Source organism: Zea mays, chromosome 3, assembly GCF_902167145.1.
Source record: "Zea mays cultivar B73 chromosome 3, Zm-B73-REFERENCE-NAM-5.0, whole genome shotgun sequence".
Taxonomy (NCBI): domain Eukaryota; kingdom Viridiplantae; phylum Streptophyta; class Magnoliopsida; order Poales; family Poaceae; genus Zea; species Zea mays.
The window spans coordinates 120,324,477-120,339,148 of NC_050098.1; the positions used below are offsets into that span (position 1 = coordinate 120,324,477).

A 14,672-nucleotide genomic window follows, 5' to 3' on the forward strand; every position below is an offset into this window, starting at 1 on the left:
TTCATTTAAAACTTTTGATGCATCATATGTTTTTACTAACAAATCCGGCAAAGTAGTTGCCAAGTTTGTTGGGGGCAAACACAAGGGATCAAAAACATGTGTTTGGGTACCCAAAGTTCTTGTATCTAATGCCAAAGGACCCAAAACAGTTTGGGTACCTAAAAGCAAGAACTAAACTTGTTTTGTAGGTTTATGCATCCGGGGGCTCAAGTTGGATCATCGATAGCGGGTACACAAACCACATGACAGGGGAGAAGAATATGTTCTCCTCCTATGAGAAAAACCAAGATCCCCAACGAGCTATCACATTCGGGGATGGGAATCAAGGTTTGGTTAAAGGATTGGGTAAAATCTCTATATCTCCTGACCATTCTATTTCCAATGTTTTTCTTGTAGATTCTTTAGACTACAATTTGCTTTCCGTTTCTCAATTATGCAAAATGGGCTACAACTGTCTTTTCACAGATGTAGGTGTTACTGTCTTTAGAAGAAGTGATGATTCAATAGCATTTAAGGGGGTGTTAGAGGGTCAGCTATACTTAGTAGATTTTGATAGAGCTGAACTCGACACTTGCTTAATTGCTAAGACTAACATGGGCTGGCTCTAGCATCGCCGACTGGCACATGTTGGGATGAAGAATCTTCATAAGCTTCTAAAGGGAGAGCACATTTTAGGATTAACAAATGTTCATTTTGAGAAAGACAGGATTTGTAGTGCATGCCAAGCAGGGAAGCAAGGTCGTGCCCATCATCCACACAAGAACATCATGACGACTAACAGGCCGCTGGAGCTCCTACACATGGATCTATTCGCCCCGATAGCTTACATAAGCATCGGCGGGAGTAAGTACTGTCTAGTTATTGTGGATGATTATTCTCGCTTCACTTGGGTGTTCTTTTTGCAGGAAAAATCTCATACCGAAGAGACCTTAAAGGGATTCTTGAGACGGGCACAAAACGAGTTCGGCTTAAGGATCAAGAAAATAAGAAGCGACAATGGGACGGAGTTCAAGAACTCTCAAATTGAAGGCTTTCTTGAGGAGGAGGGCATCAAGCATGAGTTCTCTTCTCCCTACACGCCACAACAAAATGGTGTAGTGGAGAGGAAGAATAGAACTCTATTGGACATGGCAAGAACCATGCTTGATGAGTACAAGACTTCGGATCGGTTTTGGGCCGAGGCGGTCAACACCGCCTGCTACGCCATCAACCGGTTGTATCTACACCGAATCCTCAAGAAGACATCATATGAGCTCCTAACCGGTAAAAAGCCCAATATTTCATATTTTAGAGTCTTTGGTAGCAAATGCTTTATACTTGTTAAAAGAGGTAGAAAATCTAAATTTGCTCCTAAGACTGTAGAAGGTTTTTTACTAGGATATGATTCAAACACAAGGGCATATAGAGTCTTTAACAAGTCCTCTGGACAAGTTGAAGTTTCTTGTGACGTTGTGTTTGATGAGACTAACGGCTCTCAAGTAGAGCAAGTTAATCTTGATGAGATAGGTGATGAAGAGGCTCCATGCATCGCACTAAGGAACATGTCCATTGGGGATGTGTGTCCTAAGGAATCCGAAGAGCCTCCAAATGCACAAGATCAACCATCCTCCTCCACGCAAGCATCTCCACCAACTCAAAATGAGGATGAGGCTCAAGTTGATGAAGGAGAAGATCAAAGAGATGAGCCACCTCAAAATGACGACAATGATCAAGGGGGAGATGCAAATGATCAAGACAAGGAGGATGAAGAACCAAGGCCGCCACACCCAAGAGTCCACCAAGCAATCCAACGAGATCACCCCGTTGACACCATCCTCGACGACATTCATAAGGGGGTAACCACTAGATCTCGTGTTGCACATTTTTGTGAGCATTACTCTTTTGTTTCCTCTATTGAGCCACACAGGGTAGAGGAAGCACTACAAGATTCGGATTGGGTGGTGGATATGCAAGAGGAGCTCAACAACTTCACTAGGAATGAGGTATGGCATTTAGTTCCACGTCCTAATCAAAATGTTGTAGGAACCAAGTGGGTTTTCCGCAACAAGCAAGACGAGCATGGTGTGGTGACAAGGAACAAAGCTCGACTTGTGGCCAAGGGATATTCACAAGTCGAAGGTTTGGATTTCGGTGAAACCTATGCACCCATAGCTAGGCTTGAGTCAATTCGTATATTACTTGCCTATGCTACTTACCATGGCTTTAAGCTTTACCAAATGGACGTGAAAAGTGCCTTCCTCAATGAACCAATCAAGGAAGAGGTCTATGTTGAGCAACCTCCCGGCTTTGAAGATAGTGAGTACCCTAACCATGTTTATAAACTCTCTAAGGCGTTTTATGGGCTCAAGCAAGCCCCAAGAGCATGGTATGAATGCCTTAGAGATTTCCTTATAGATAATGGCTTCAAAGTCGGAAAGGCCGATCCTACACTCTTTACCAAAACACTTGAAAATGATTTGTTTGTATGCCAAATTTATGTTGATGATATTATATTTGGGTATACTAACGAATCTACATGTGAAGAGTTTAGTAGGATCATGACACAGAAATTCGAGATGTCAATGATGGGGGAGTTGAAGTACTTCTTGGGATTTCAAGTGAAACAACTTCAAGAAGGCACCTTCATTAGCCAAACAAAGTATACTCAAGATATTCTAAGCAAGTTTGGGATGAAGGATGCCAAACCCGTCAAGACACCCATGGGAACCAATGGGCATCTCGACCTCGACACGGAAGGTAAATCCGTAGATCAAAAGGTATACCGGTCGATGATAGGCTCTTTACTCTATTTATGTGCATCTCGACCGGATATTATGCTTTCCGTATGCATGTGTGCAAGATTCCAAGCCGACCCTAAGGAAGCTCACCTTACGGCCGTAAAACGAATCTTGAGATATTTAGTTTATACTCCTAAGTTTGGGCTTTGGTATCCTAGGGGATCCACATTTGATTTAATTGGTTATTCGGATGCCGATTGGGCGGGGTGTAAAATTAATAGAAAGAGCACATCGGGGACTTGCCAGTTCTTGGGAAGATCCTTGGTGTCTTGGGCTTTAAAGAAGCAAAATTCCGTAGCTCTTTCTACCGCCGAAGCCGAGTACATTGCCGCAGGCCATTGTTGCGTGCAACTACTTTGGATGAGGCAAACCCTTAGGGACTATGGTTACAAATTAACCAAAGTTCCTCTTCTATGTGATAATGAGAGTGCAATCCGCATGGCAGATAATCCCGTTGAGCATAGCCGCACCAAACACATAGCCATTCGGTATCATTTCTTAAGGGATCACCAACGTAAGGGAGATATCGAGATTGCATATATTAACACTAAAGATCAATTAGCTGATATCTTTACCAAGCCACTAGATGAACAAACCTTTAACAAACTTAGGCATGAGCTAAATATTCTTGATTCTAGGAATTTCTTCTGATGTCTTGCATACATAGCTCATTAATATACCTTTGATCATATCTCTTTTATATATGCTATGACTAATGTGTTTTCAAGTATATTTCAAACCAAGTCATAGGTGTATTGAAAGGGAATTGGAGTCTTTAGCGAAGACAAAGGCTTCCACTCCACTCCATCAACTCATTCTTCGTCGTCGCTCCGAGCAATTCTTCGTCTTTGGTATAATCTTCACTCATATGTTGTTTACCAAAGGGGGAGAAAGTAGTTACTAAAGGGCTTATATTTCACTCAAAGTATCCGTTTTTGGCTATTCATGCCAAAGGGGAGAAAGTATTAGCCCAAAGCAAAAGGACCGCACCACCATCTAATTTTTTAGAACTCATGATTTTCAAATTGATATCTTATTGAGTTCAAATGGGGAGAAAGTAGTATTTTCAAAATTGATATCTTAAAACCCTCTTGAACACTAAGAGGAGGATTTAATTGAGGGGGAGTTTTTGTTTAGTCAAAGGAAAAGCATTTGAAACAGGGGGAGAAAATTTCAAATCTTGAAAATGCTTCGCAAAATCCTATTCATTTATCTTTGACTATTTGCAAAATAACTTTGAAAAGAATTTACAAAAGAATTTGCAAAAACAAAACATGTGGTGCAAGCGTGGTCCAAAATGTTAAGAAATAAAGAAACAATCCATGCGTATCCTATCAATATTTATATTGACTCAATTCCAAGTAACCTTTGACTTACATTATGCAAACTAGTTCAATTATACACTTCTATACTTGCTTTGGTTTGTGTAGGCATCAATCACCAAAAAGGGGGAGATTGAAAGGGAATTAGGCTTACACCTATTTCCTAATTGATTTTGGTGGTTGAATTGCCCAACACAAATAATTGGACTAACTAGTTTGCTCTAGTCTATAAGTTATACAGGTGCCAAAGGTTCACAATAAGTAAAAAAAAGACCAAGAATGGGTTCGAACAAAGAGAGCAAAGGACAACCGAAGTGTGCCCTGGTCTGGCGCACCGGACAGTGTCCGGTGCACCAGGGGACTCCAAGCTGAACTCCTCACCTTCGGGAATTCTCAGAGGCGCTTCGCTATAATTCACCGGACTGTCCGGTGCACCACCGGACAGTGTCCGGTGCCCCAGGGGAGAGCGACGCTGAACTCGCTAGCTTCGGGAATCCGCTCCGCTAAAATTCACCGGACATGTCCGGTGCACACCGGACTGTCCGGTGAGCCAGCGGAGCAACGGCTACTTCGCGTGCAACGGTCGACTGCAACACATTAAATGCGCGCCTGCTCGCGCAGAGGACAGAGCACGCGCGGGTGGCACACCGGACAGTCTACAGGACTTGTCCGGTGCACCACCGGACAGCCAGGCGGGCCCACAAGACAGAGCTCCAACGGTCGGAACCCAACGGCCTGGTGACGTGGCTGGCGCACCAGACAATGTCCGGTGGCGCACCAGACTGTCCGGTGCGCCATGCGACAGCAGCCTCCACCAAACGACTAGTTTGGTGGTTGGGGCTATAAATACCCCAACCATCCCACATTCATTGGCATCCAAGTTTCTACACTTCTACACCTTACAAGAGTTATAGCATTCAATACTAGACACACCAAATAGATCAAATCCTCTCCCAATTCCACACAAGGCTTTAGTGATTAGTTAGAGAGATTTGTTGTGTTCTTTTGAGCTCTTGCGCTTGGATTGCTTCCTTCTTTCATTCATTCTTGCGAACAACTCAATTGTAACCAAGGCAAGAGACACCAATTGTGTGGTGGTCCTTGCGGGGAAGTTTGTTCCCGTTTGATTGAGAAGAGAAGCTCACTCGGTCCGAGGGACCGTTTGAGAGAGGGAAAGGGTTGAAAGAGACCCGGTATTTGTGACCACCTCAACGGGGAGTAGGTTTACGAGAACCGAACCTCGGTAAAACAAATCCGCGTGTCACACTCTTTATTCGCTTGCGATTTGTTTTGCACCCTCTCTCTCGGACTCAATTATATTTCTAACGCTAACCCGACTTGTAGTTGTGATTAAGTTTGTAAATTTCAGATTCGCCCTATTCACCCCCCTCTAGGCGACTTTCAACTACTATATAGTCAGTTTTTTGTTACTGGAAGGAATTCCTCAAATTACAAACATGACAACAATTCACTGACAATTTCTCTTTGTACAGGAGCCTACTTTGCATCTCGAGTTTCTCTCCAATTACACTGCTGAGTTATCACTACTGGAGTACAATCTACTCTCTTACCCTCAACACTATTTTCTTGGGTTATACTACATCCAACAAAGTAGCCTTGGGTAGGTGGAATAACCGTGTTGTTGTTCGGTCTCTATAACAGTTGCATAGTGAAATGCCTTACAAGCTAACTTGCACATCTCGTTGTCAATTGGAAGCAGAAATCCACACTTGTCCATTATATACAGTACAAGCCATCCAAATTGAGTGACTGTGTAAAGGCAATGCATCGCCTTTGCAGGCTGTAGCGTTGGTTCTGGTAGGAACCTTCTAGCAATCAGGTACTAATGGGATCCTTTCCCTTTCCTTCCTTAGAACAAATTTGTTGCAAAGAAGTGTCTACCATAGATTTGTGGGATCTGATTATTGATTCATTGAAAATAGAGGTGGAATCTGTGGGTTAAAACTTTGGGCAACTGAAGAAAAAATAGATGGTGCATTGGATGTTTGAAAACCATTATTTGCACCAAACTGAAAAGGGTTACTGCTGTCACCACTTGTCGTCTTCTTGTCGCCAAATATGCCCTTGTTTGCACCAAAATGGAAAGGTTTGCTACTGTCACTGGGAGTATCCTTCTTGTCACCAAATATGCCATTATTCGGACCAAACTGGAAAGGTTTACTACTGTCAACAGGTGCATCCTTCTTGCCACCAAATATGACATTATTTCCACCAAACTGGAAAGCTGGTTTACTGCTATCACTGGACGTGTTCTTCTAGTCAGCAAACATACCTGGATGTCATTGACATAATAGATATGAATATATAGTACATAAGTCTGCGAGAAGACTCTGCAATAAATGTAAACAAAGTATATTATACAAACCAGTGAGTAGCTGTACCACTGTAATCTGGTGTTTTTTGTTGAGAAGGCGATGAAAAAAGGTTTGGTAAGCTTGAGTTCTGAAAAGATGAAGAACTAGAAGCCATAATTGGAGCCTTCTGTTTGTTATCTAAACTTGGCTGTACTAAGAGTTTGCTATCATCTGCTGCTGGCAGATTGAACTTATCATCCTTCAGTGAGCTTGGGGATGAAACAACTATTGAACCTGCTTGATTTTGCCTTAGCCAGTTGACAACATCCTTGAATTTTTCCTAATGAACAACAAGTGTATATGCATACGCAATGAGTAATCTGACTAACAAACCACCTAAGAAATGAACAAAAATAAAGTAAAGTATGAAAATACAAGATGACTGCACACACTAATCAAATCCACACCTTAACACTACACCAAAATAAGCAACTTCCGAGAGGCAAATAACTTCCTACGGTTTTTTTTCGAAACCATAGGAAACTAATAATTTCCGAGTGGCGACTAGTGCCTCTCGGAAGTTAAGTTAACTTCCGACGGCCGGCCAAGAGCCTCTCGGAAGTTAAGTTAACTTCCGACGGCCTCTCGGAAGTTAAGTTAACTTCCGACGGCTGGTCCGTCGCCTCTCGGAAGTTATGTATTCAGCGTTGACCGATCCGGGTAAGGCTTAACTTCCGACGGTTTTACACCGCGCCTCTCGGAAGTTATCTAGTTTAGGCTAACGGCGCGCGCCCGTCTCACATTTTGGAACGCCCGCTACGCCGTCTAGCCGCCGCGCCTGCTCGCCTGCTCGCCGCCGCGCCCGCCGCGCCTGCCGCGCCTGCCGCCTGCTCGCCGCCGCGCCTGCTCGCCGCTGCGCCTGCTCGCCTGCTCGCCGCCGCGCGCTCGCCGCCGTGCCTGCTCGCCTGCTCGCCGCCCGCGCGCCACGCCGTCTCGCCGCCGCGCCTGCTCGCTTGCTCGCCGCCCGCCTGCTCGCCGCCGCGCACCACCGCCACCTGCTCGCCACCGCCGCCTGCCTGCTCGCCACCGCCGCCTGCGTGCTCGCCACTGCTCGCCACCGCCACCTGCTCGCCACCGCCGCTTGCCTGCTCGCCACTGCTCGCCGCGCGCCTGCCTGTACGCTCCACCGCCGCCCGCCCGGCGGCTCGCCGCGCGCCCGCCTGCTCGGCCGGCGCCCGCTCGCTCCACCGTCGTGCTCCACCGTCGTCTGTTCGTCCGCCGGCGTGCCCGTCTGCTCGGCCGCCTTCCCGTCGCCGGGTGCTCAGCCGCCCCACATCCCGTTGTCTCAGGTAACTACTTCCGAGCATTTATATTATGTTTTTTATATTAAATATGCTAACTTCCGAGAGTTAACTGTTTTTAAACCGTAGAAAGTTATGTTAATACGGTTAATTAACTTAATAAGCAAGGTGGTGCATGTAATTGAATTATGTTAGTCTCTTGTTTGTTGTGTGTTAGTAATATTTTTTGCAAAATTGTTGTAGTGTTGTGAAACCTATGTGTCGCCCATTCCGGATAGGCACGAGTCACATGATATATACACATATGACTCGTATTGGTCCGAAATTGTCTCTTTTTGGACAGCCTGTTAGTGGATGATAGAGCTATGGATTTATGACGATGACGGGTCCGAACGAGATTTCGGTGACATAACCCTGTTGTTCTCTATTGCACCATTTATGGGCATGTAAATGGAGAACAACGGGGTTATGCTGCTGAAATTTCGTTCGGACTCGTTGCTCGTCATAAATCATTGCTCTACCGGTCACTCATGGGTGGGTTTAGGAACTATCTTTTCCTATAGATGTAGTGACACGATCGATATGCGTTTAGTACCGGAAAAAATTTATGAATCATGTGTTCTACTATTTTAGAATCAAATATGGTGGGCGAGGACCGTCGATGGATGTATGAAGGTTGGTGTATGAATGATCCCTCAGCAGATTGGATAAGAAAGACAGAGGATTTTATTGATCGTGCTTTTGCTATATCAAGAACCGGCACAGATGTGCGTTGTCCATGTAGTATGTGTCGGATTTGTAGATGTCAAGACAAGAGAACTCTGTCGGGGCACCTTTGCAAATATGGCTACATGCCTAACTATGAAGTATGGGTGTATCACGGCGAGGACTTTCCCCGTGAAAATTTGCCGGAAGCCAACAACACTGACGACGTGGAGTACGATAGAATGGACGAGATGCTTGAAGATTTAAGGGAGGATCCTGATTTGGTGTTTCCACCAAATCATGAGGAGCCGCCTCCTCCAGAGGTTAAAAAGTTCTTCGACCTCCTTAAGGCTGCAGAAGAGCCATTGCATGAACACACAACAGTTTCAATCCTCGCTTTCGTGACTCGACTTATGGCTATCAAGTCCAAGTTCGTGTTCTCGAACAATTGTTACACCGAGCTCTTGAACTTAATCAGTGAAGTGTTTCCACCAAATCACAAGATGCCGAAAGACGTGTATCAGTGCAGGAAACTGCTCTCAGGTCTAGGTATGGACTATCAGAAAATCGATGTCTGTCCAGATAATTGTATGCTGTTCTGGAAGGATCATGAGAATGATAGTAAGTGTCTAAAGTGTGGCAAGTCGAGATATGTAGAGGTTAAAAACGATGATGGTGAAATGGTCATATCAACTGTAGCCCAAAAGCAACTACGTTATATGCCTCTTGCGCCTCGTGTTAAGCGTTTGTTTCTTTCGAGGAACACAACTAGGCACATGAGATGGCATAAAGAACGTGAACGAGGGGACACTCATGTGATGACGCACCCGTCTGACAGTGATGCGTGGAAGGCTCTAGATGACTTTGATCCAGAATTTGCTAGTGAAGCGAGAAATATTCGAATTGGGTTGGCGACAGATGGTTTCACACCTTTCAATACGAACGCAGCATCATATTCTTGTTGGCCTGTATTTGTTATTCCATACAACCTTCCACCTCATCTGTGCATGAAATATGATTACATGTTTCTTTCCCTAATTATTCCTGGTCCAGACCATCCTGGGAAAGGGCTGAATGTGATGATGCAACCCTTGATCGATGATCTCAAAAAGTTATGGAAAGGAGTCGAAGCATACGATTGCTACAAAAACGAGAAATTCACACTTCGAGTTGCATATTTGTGGTCCATTCATGATTTCATGGCATACAGTTTATTTGCTGGATGGAGCTGCCACGGAACTCTGACATGTCCAATATGTGGCAAGGATACAAATTGTTTCCGCCTTGAGTTTGGAGGGAAGATCTGTTACTTTGACTGCCACAGATGCTTCTTGCCCCAAAAACACCCGTATAGGTTCGAGGTTAACACCTTTAAGAAGGGCACTATCGTGACAAAGGGACCGCCCAGGCGTCTTAGAGGAATAGAGATTGAGGCTATGCTTAATAATTTGAAAGAGAATGAAAGTGGTGATGGATACATAGGTTTTGGAACCGAGCATAACTGGACACATAAATGTGGTTTATGGGAACTACCTTATGTTAAGGCATTGATTCTGATGCATAACATTGACGTCATGCATCAGGAACGTAATGTTGGTGAAAGCATTCTAAGTACCTGCATGAATCTAGGTGACAAAACAAAAGACAATATAAAGGCCAGAAAGGACTTAGGAAAACTTTGTAACCGACCAACCCAGGAACTCGACGAAAATGGAAAAAAGCCACGTGCTCAATTTTGTCTAAAACCTAAACAGAAGAAAGAAGTAATGGAATGGTTGAAAAATTTGAAATTCCCAGATGGTTATGCGGCCGGGTTTAGGAGAGCTGTGAACTTAAAGACAAATAAAATAACTGGATTGAAGAGCCATGATTATCATATAATGATGGAAAGGCTCCTCCCTGTAATGTTCCGAGGGTACTTGAAAGTCAGTATCTGGCAGGCTTTAGCTGAGTTAAGCTACTTTTATAGGCAACTTTGTGCTAAAGAAATAAACAAAGATGTGATGGAGAAGTTGGAGACAGAAATTCCTGTCCTTATATGCAAGTTGGAAAAAATATTCCCCCCAGGATTCTTCAATCCAATGCAACATCTACTTGTCCACCTTCCATATGAAGCTAAGGTTGGTGGTCCTGTGCAATACAGGTGGATGTACCATATTGAAAGGGCATTAAAGAAGCTTAGTTCAATGGTTGGTAACAAAGGAAGAGTTGAAGGGTGTATAGCTGAAGAATTCAAATATAAAGAGGTAGCAGCCTTCATGAGTGTATACTTTGCAGACGAGCACAATATCAATGCCCCTACATTGAGGTATCATGATGACAAAGTAGGGACCCGAAGCAATCTCCAAATTTTTGAGATTGAGGGCAAGACTGTTGGGGCATCCACAGAATATCATCCTGAGCGCGAAGAAAAGTTGGACGCTTTGCTCTATATGTATGAAAATATGGATGAAATGACTCAATATTTCAAGTAAGATGACTCCATATTTCAATTTGTTTACTTGTAGTAATCATGTTCCGCACCTCATTTGTTTACTTGTTGTAACAGAGAATTCCAATCGCATCTTAATGAGAAATTGTCCTCGAGGCAGTATGAAAACGCGCTTCGAGGAAGACATGGGAAGCCCAATTTCATTAATTGGTTTCGAAATTATGTAAATAACCTAACACTCTTGTTATACTTTATATATTTTGTTTTATAAATCTAATTTCACCATCTGATTGGCAGTGTGACAAAATTCCAAATTTAGACGAGGACTTGCTTCAGATGTCTTACGCAATCGTAAAAGTTAGAAGCTACGGTCGTTACGACATTAAGGGGTTTCGTTTTCGTTCGACCAAATTTGAATGTACTCGTCCATTTGCGGCGACAAAAAATACTGGAGTTGTATGCAGGGCAGTCGATGATCGTGGAAGAGAGATGTATTATTATGGAGTTATTAATGACATACTCGAGTACGACTTTGCCGGGAGCAAAAATTTTAAGGTGGTGTTTTTCAAATGTGATTGGTTTGATCCCAATCAAGGGACTGTAGAAAACCAATTTGGCATGGTAGAAGTCAAACATGAGCTCAAAACAAGTGCATGTAGCAAATTTGTTCTTGCTCACCAAGTTGACCAGGTGTACTACATACCGTATCCATCTATAAAGCTGGAAGCCACATGGGTAGTGTACAAAGTGAATCCTCGTGAACAGTTACACACCAAGGGTGAATGGTTCGAGGCGGAAGTTGAAGAAATTTACCAAGAAGATGAACTTCCGACCAATTTTAATATAGATACTGAGGTTTTGCCAGAATCATTAGTGGGAGATCCTGAAGATGTAGTAAGTCCCAAAAAACGGAAACGGAAGTCAAAGAAGAAAACATCGAATCGTAGAAAACAATTTGATCCTGATTTTGAATACGACTAAAAAGTAATTATATATTTATTGTTCATTTCAATACATTATGTTCATTTACATTATGTTCATTTCAATACATTATGTTCATTTACATTATGCTCAATTACTAATTTGATTTTGTTTTAATAACAGGATGTCTAAAAAGGTCAAGCAGCTCGCTAAGGGACTAGCGAGGAGAGCCTCCATTTTTGGGAGAAAGGAGGACTTAGTGTTCCAGGGCACTAGTTCAAGCTCGAGCAGGCGTAGAGCTTTGTTGGAGCATGTTCCAGAGTTGCAGGGTCAGGCAGTCGGCGTACAGAGGAATGAGGTAACCAATATATTTGTTTTGTAATGTAATATTTGTATGAGTTCGAATAACTAAATTATCAATTTTGATCTATAGGATGAGCCTGAAGATGAGGAAGAGACAGAGGAGTGGAGACAAGTGGAAGATGAGGAAGAGACAGGGTGGGGTGAATGGCCCAATGATGGAGGGTCGGGAGTTGGGGGAGCTAGTGGGTCAAGGGAAGGAGAAGCTGGTGTTTCAGGTGGAGGTTCTGGAAGCGGGGGAGTTGGAGGGTCTTCACGGGTCCGGAAGCCACGGAAGACTAGTTGGGTCCCCCCTCCTAAAGAACCAGTTAACAAGGTCTTCAGGTGGAGATTCATATTATGGATTCTTGACTATGTTTCTTTTTCAGAAATATTATAAGTTGCCTGATGGAGATACTCATACCGAGCATGCACACTCCGTGTTCCATAAGAACGCGGCAGATGTTGTTGCGGATATGATGTACTATGTTCGAATCCAGGTGATTAATCAAGCTATGTTGAGTAGTGAAGGACGACGAGCAACCAGTAAGAGCGAGGCGTCACAATATGGACTTTCTATGACTGAGCAAGATTTTCTTCAGGTAATTGATGTTTTTGCTTATGTTGGAAAAAATTGATGTTTTTGCATATGATGTACTGTGTTCCTTGTATATGTTATAGTTACTTATAAATGAATTGTGTTTCCATAGCATTCGATTCCATGGATAGCCGCCAATGATGCTGCTTGGCGTGCCTTATGCCGTTATTGGGCTTCGGATAATTTCAAGGCAAAGTCTATACGACAAAGTTCCAATCGTGGAACCGAGTCGTATCACAAGTATGGAGGTGATGATCACTTTCGTTTGGCAAAACGAATGGTAAGTACAGGAAACTAGCAGTGGTGTAGTTTTGTTGATTGTATATGACTTGATGTCATTTCTGATTATAATGTTTGTCAAATGTACGTACAGGAAGCTAGCAGTGGTGTAGTGCCCAGTGATGTTCAAATATACCTGAGGGGGCACAGAGGACCAGATCCTGCAAATCCAGATGTGTTGTGTAGCCAAAAGGCAACAGATCGTCTGGTGAGTGTTTTCAAATGCTTGGTAGATTTATGTGTTGTTCATATGAATTTATGTATGTGCCCAGTGATGTAAGATTGCATTGTTCTTTTGTATGGAGGCTGCATATGCTGAGGCGATGTCTAGTCAGCACGGATCGGACTACGACTGGAGGACCGCACCTATTGATCCTCAGGCTGTGTATGCAAGTGGTGGAAAACCCCATGGAAGGTGTGGACTCTACATACCTTATCTTGTTTCATCGGTTTAAGTACAATAGATTATTTTTTAATCTGTCGTGATGTTACTTGTTTGAAGGTACTCGATTTTCGATAACGTCATCGACTCGAGCCAGGTGACGGTTCAGAGGGGAGGTTCGTCGAGGTCTGCTGCTCGTAGCTCCCGTCGCTCTACTCAGGATACTGCAGAAGTTGAGCAACTACGAGAAGAGCTTAGGTAACATCAGGAGCGATAAAGGATTCAGGAGGAATACTTGAGGCAGCATGCTGCTCAACAAGAATACTATGCTACTCAGTTTCAACAACAGCAAGCACTGATACAAGTAAGTTCAAAAAGATCATTCATTTTAAGTTATGTATTGATTTAAGACACTGACATTAATGTGTTCGGAAATTTGGTAGCAACTAGCACAAGCCCAAGGGATACAGTTTCCGATGGCCCCCCCACCTCCACCTTCCATACATTTTCCTTGGCCTTCACCTCCACCTCCACCTACCGAACATCAGGTATGCAAATTTATCATAATTTACTTGTTACATTACGATGTAACTCCATGAATGTCATTTGTATAGGTATATGAGACTCCTCCAGCTACCTTGCCGGCGCAGCAACAAGATGATGGGTTAGACTTTGTCAATACGCTCTTCGCGAGTGGAGGTAGCGAGCATCACTCTTCGATATTTCCTGATGTTGATCGACAATAGTGGGCTTCCATTCGATGTGTTTTGTGAGACTTCAAACTTATGTCTTGTGAGACTTCAAACTTATGTCTTGTGAGACTTGTGAATTCTTATGTCGAGGTGGATTTGACTTGTGTCTTGTGTTATTATTATGTATGTGAGATGTTATATGTGATATGTTGTGTATTATGACTGTTATATATATTTGTGGCTGTTATATATATTTGTTATGTATGCAATGTGTTGAATTGCCAAAAACAAATTGTATATTAAGTGCTGGTCAATTTAACTTCCGAGAGGCGTCGAAAACTCTCGGAAGTTAGTGGCTAACTTCCGACGGCCTCTCGGAAGTTATCCCGCGGACGGCGTTAGTTCGTGATGGACGGTGTCAGCACCTAACTTCCGACGGCGTTAATCCCTCTCGGAAGTTAATGATTAACTTCCGAGAGGCTGATGTACCTCTCGGAAGTTTCTTTAACTTCCGAGAGTCCGTCGGAAGTTAGCCTAACTTCCGACTAATTTGTTCCGACGGGCTAACTTCCGACGGTTTCGGCTAACTTCCGACGGTTTCAATAACTTC

General features: G+C 43.5%; 1 long non-coding RNA gene across 1 annotated transcript; it reads left to right on the top strand.

Annotated features, from left to right (window-relative positions):
• The first annotated feature begins 13,674 nt into the window (after positions 1-13,674).
• On the top strand, positions 13,675-14,122 carry LOC103650476 (uncharacterized). The gene is made up of 3 exons (XR_564167.3): positions 13,675-13,734; positions 13,814-13,918; positions 13,985-14,122. It is a non-coding gene; the product is annotated as an uncharacterized lncRNA (long non-coding RNA).
• Positions 14,123-14,672: the final 550 nt, after the last annotated feature.